The sequence below is a fragment of the Pteropus vampyrus genome, unplaced genomic scaffold (genome assembly GCF_000151845.1).
Source record: "Pteropus vampyrus isolate Shadow unplaced genomic scaffold, Pvam_2.0 Scaffold200, whole genome shotgun sequence".
Classification (NCBI taxonomy): Eukaryota; Metazoa; Chordata; class Mammalia; order Chiroptera; family Pteropodidae; genus Pteropus; species Pteropus vampyrus.
This window is the reverse complement of record NW_011888981.1, coordinates 2240-7114: the sequence shown is the minus strand read 5'-3', so window position 1 is coordinate 7114 and position 4875 is coordinate 2240. Positions and strand designations below refer to the sequence as shown.

Below are 4875 nucleotides of genomic sequence, written 5' to 3'. Positions count from 1 at the left end.
CATCAGGTTCCTCTTGAAGTGATGCAAAATAAAGTATACAGCATCACCTATGGAGTATTCTTGGAAAAAAGTTTCAAACCACAATCAAATCAAGTCTCTAGATCTAACTAGACACCATAGGGATACCATGAGCCAAATCCTGAATGCCGGAAATTCTACAGGACATATGATCTAGTTCCTTCCTCAAATAAATGGCAAGAGGAAAGAAACTAAGAACAAGTAAAAGTTATAGAGTAAAAGAGAAATACCAACTAAATGCAATGTTAGATTCTGATTTAAACAACCTGCAGATATTTTTGAGATAAGAACAATGAATACAAGCTAGATTATCATATAATTAAAGGGATCTTATTTTGTTGAATGACATTAAGTATTTACAAATGAAATGACATTATGCCCTAAAATTGCTTTAAAAACTCCAACAAATTTTTTAAAAGGGGGTAAATATATCTGTAGATAGATATATAGACATAGACATAGATATAGATATATAGATATATAGATATATCTTTCAAAATCTGTGTGTGTGTGTGCATTTTAATTTGCAAAAGGTCTCTGGCCCTTGCCCCTCTGCTCCTCTGATTAAGAGGTTACTTTTTATTTATTATCATTTTGAGGCTCAGAAAAATATATACTCACAAATAATTAAAAGCTTCCAAAAGATGCCATGTTTATTTCATGATAGTATAAGTATTTTTTTCAAATTTTTAAGATTTTATTTGGCCAAACTGACATATGACAAGGAACAAGATCTGAAATACTCCCCCATAAGAGTATAAATATTAAAATGAGAGAAAGTAAAAATAAGGCTACCTTCTTTTGAGTACAGCCTTATTCATTAACTGTCTAAATGACTTAAATCAACTGCTATTAAATCCAGATAATATTGTATTTTTAAAAAAGATTTCTCTCCTCCCAGAAAAACTTCAAACCTACAGAAAAGTTCAAAGAATATTATAAGAAATACTTCTGTACCCTCCAGCTAGATTTATCAATTGTTAACATTTCGCAACATTTGCTTTTTCTCTCTTCACATACACATTGATTTTTGCTGAACATCTGAAAGTTGCAAATATGCCACTTCAACCCTAGATATTTCTGTATGCATGGCCTAGGAATAAAACATTTTCCTGCCTGACCATAATATCATTATCACACATAAAAAAATAATTATTCTATGTCATCAAATATGTCATGCCCCTTACCCAAACTGTGCATTTGGTCTCCTCTCTACTCATCTAAATCCGTCGCTGGAGTGTCACTTCTAAGCCCTGTGCCATGAGATACCTCATTACAAAGTGATCTTGCCCCTCCAGACTGAATATTTTCTTACGCTTAACTACTGCCTTCTGGCACCCTTATGATCTCTTTAAGGTGTTTGTTATAATCGATTCAAAATGTATTTAAAATAAAAAGAATAACTGGAGAGTAAACACTAGTGGACTCAACATCCAGTTTAAGGAAAAAAAAAGTTAACTGCCTTCGAAATCTAATTCCTCACTCCTGTTTCTACTCAGAGTTAACCACTAGCAGAATTTAATATTTCTCATACTTTTCCTACCCTTTACTGTTTTACAACATGTTTGGATTTCTAAACAAAATGTTTTCATTAGCATTTTGAACTTCATGTGAATGGAATCATTCTGTATATATTTCCTGTAACCTGTTTTGTTGCTTAACATTAAGTTCCTGAGGGAAATATGGTGTTACTGCATTTAGCTGTAATTTGTTTTTTCACTGCTATATCATATTCCTGTGTGAATATAATACAATGTATATATCTGTTCTTCTTGTAATAATGTAATAATTGTTTTCTGTTCCTTTGACTTTTATAAACAGGATGTTTATGAACATTCTTATAGGCATGTACGTAGGGATACAATTGATGGCTTTCACAGTATGTATACATTTAATTTAACTAGATAATACCAAATTGTTTTCCAAAATGATTGTATATATTTATCTTTTTATGATTACCATTTTCTCCAACTGGCTTGTTAGCTATTTTTCCCTTAATATTTTACCGCATTTGCAAAATGGTTTGCATTTTTTAACTTCAAAAACATTTTACATTTGACTTTTTCCCACCTCATCTCTTTATGAAGATGGTGGGTGGAAATCCTCATTTTTTTATGTTAATTAATGAATCAATCAAAGGGAAAATGAAAATAGCAGGTAAATACCATTGATCGTCCCTAGCAGATTTTAGAGAGTTACAGGAAAATCAAACATTAGAAGCAGGATACTTTTTTAGAAAGGCTCTAACATGTGTTTCGTTTCTTTTTCTCTGCAACATTCTTCCACTCTTCCAAAGTAGTCAGTATTTCACATGTGTTAGGTCGTTTCTTGGGGTCTTTTGAAAGTAATTTCTGTAGAAGAATTTTCTGTAATGATAGTAAGAGTCAATATGAGGAAATAAAACATTGAAGTAAATAAAACTGATTATTTTCAAATGCTTACTTCTTTGTCATCAAATACATCTAAGACCTTGCCTTTCTTTAGATCTTCAAAAATCTGAAAATAAAGCATATGTACATTCATTAGGAAATTATTCACTTGGGAAGAAAAACAAACTTAGGAAGCACTAAAGGCTGAGGATACCCCAAATCCACGAAATTTCCAGATCTTTGGAAAGTCTCTCCAGCCAAGAAGCAAGCAGGACTCTCTTCCCCTACCCTGCCCACCTAATAACCATCTCTAACATCATGACATGTTGAAGTGTTAAGAGTATCATATGCATTATTTACCTTCATCCATTTTGGAACCCTATGCAATAGGTATTATTTATTACCCCTATTTTACAGAGGAGAAGGCTGCTGATGCCAGGTGAGTCCCCTTTCCTGAGCTTTAGACTAGGACATCCAGTCTAGGATATGCCTGATGCCTTTACTGGCTCCCCACTGCCTTCACAAGAAAGTTCACATTCTTGCCTTAATTTAGCCCCAACATGTCTTTTCAACCCCATCAACCACCACTTCCTTGTCACTAATATACTCCAATAAAAACATCAGACACTGCCTGATATCCCCAAACACACTCTGCACATTCCTATCTCCATGCTGGAAGTACCTTCTTTCTAATTTAGACCAATTCTGCAGAGCCCAGCTTCAATACTTCCATGAAACCTAAATTCCTACAACTGGAAAGCTCTCCCTCCTAACAGCTTCCATAAGACTTCGTGCTTTCTCCCAAAACATTTACAGCATTCTCTTACAGTGCCTTCTCTCCTAAAATATAAGCTCCTTGAGAAATGAGAAGGCTTATTCATTTTTAAAATCCTTGTAGCACTTAGCACAGCATCTTATGCCAAGCAGACAATCAAAATTTTACTGGCTGACACAAATAGAAAGAAACAGCTATGGTTTTATGAAATGCACACACCTCCCTCCAAAACCCCAAAGTTTTTGGTTTTTAACAAAAAGTGGTTTTTGTTTGTTTGTTTATTTGTTTTTCAATTATAGTTGACATTCAATATTTAGTCTCAATGTGACTTCTTTATATCTTTAGTTATAGAAGTTCTGTTCAGCTAGTCTTCAGGTGGTCCCAAGGTGGTTATTCTATAATTTAGTTGTAATTTTGATGTAGTCAAGGGAAATGAGCAGAGCATTTGCCTACTCTGCCATTATGACTGGATCTCCTAACAAAAAGTTTTGGTTGCCCAAACTCGAAAGAGATAAAAAGAGATAAAAATCCCTATTTGCAGGCAACACTAATACGTTCAAGCCCATTCTCACATGAGAGCAATAACTGTCTGCAGCAGCAGTTTGAAGATGACAGCCAATAATTTTTATCGTTTAATTCTTTCTGTGAGATTATTTACCTTAATTGTTTCCAAAAGAGTGCGGGATATGTAAAGAAGCTCTGCAAGAATTAGCCCTAAAGCATAGATGTCCACTTCATTTCCATATTCTGTTGAAGAAAGCTAAAGAGACCAAAACATATTTACATTTGTTATTCACGTTATATAAACATCTGTGCTTTCTGAAGCCAAAAACGTTATTTCACCAAAATATATTATATGACAGTATATGTTTGTTAGCAAGATCTGTAGAGTCTAACTGCCCAAGTTCAAATCTCTGTCACTAAATAGCTGCATCACCTGTGTAAATTTATCATCAACATAGGAATTATCTTATCTATAAAATGGGGATAACAATCATTTCAACCGCAGTTTGTTGGGATAAATGACATGGCGCAGGTGAAGCAGTTAAGATAGTTCCCAGTAAGTGACTTGCCTGCAAAGGTTCATAGAAGATTTAGTCATAATATTCCATAACTGGAAGCAATCCAAATGTCAATCATGAGGAGAATGGATAAACAAATTATGGTATACAGGCACACCTCGTTTTATTGCACTTCACTTTATTGCATTTTTAAAATTTAGATCAGAAATCCATTCAGAAATACTTTACTGTGATGTGTGGTAGTGGATGATACTGTTTTCCCAATGGCTAACAAATTTCAATTTATTTAGAAAATGTTGTCTTCTGGTTTCTTTTCTTTTATCTAACCTATTATTGCCTCACCAATTATTAGAATATTACATAAACTTAGTTGAGATTGCAATGGAAGGGTTTGAGATGGTTGATTCTAATTTTGAAGTCCTACTCTAGGTAAAATGCTATCAAACAGTATCACATGGCACAGAAAAATCATTCATAAAAGGAAGAGTCAATCAATGTGGCAAACTTCACTGCTGTCTTACTTTAAGAAATTGCCACAGCCACCCCAATCTTCAACAATCCTGATCAGTCAGCAGCAATCAACATCGAGGCAAGATCCTCCACATCGAGGTAAGACCCTCTACTAGCAAAAAGATTACAACTTGCAGAAGGCTCAATGATGGTTAGCAATAAAGTATTCTTTAATTAAGGT

The 4875-nt window shown here is 34.0% G+C and overlaps 1 long non-coding RNA gene across 1 annotated transcript; it reads right to left on the bottom strand.

The window, feature by feature from the left end:
* Positions 1 to 642: 642 nt before the first annotated feature.
* Positions 643 to 3965, bottom strand: LOC105300057. The gene is made up of 3 exons (XR_896572.2): positions 3821 to 3965; positions 2461 to 2514; positions 643 to 2384 (listed from the first exon to the last, which is right to left on the bottom strand). It is a non-coding gene; the product is annotated as an uncharacterized LOC105300057 (long non-coding RNA).
* Between the last annotated feature and the right edge of the window lie 910 nt (positions 3966 to 4875).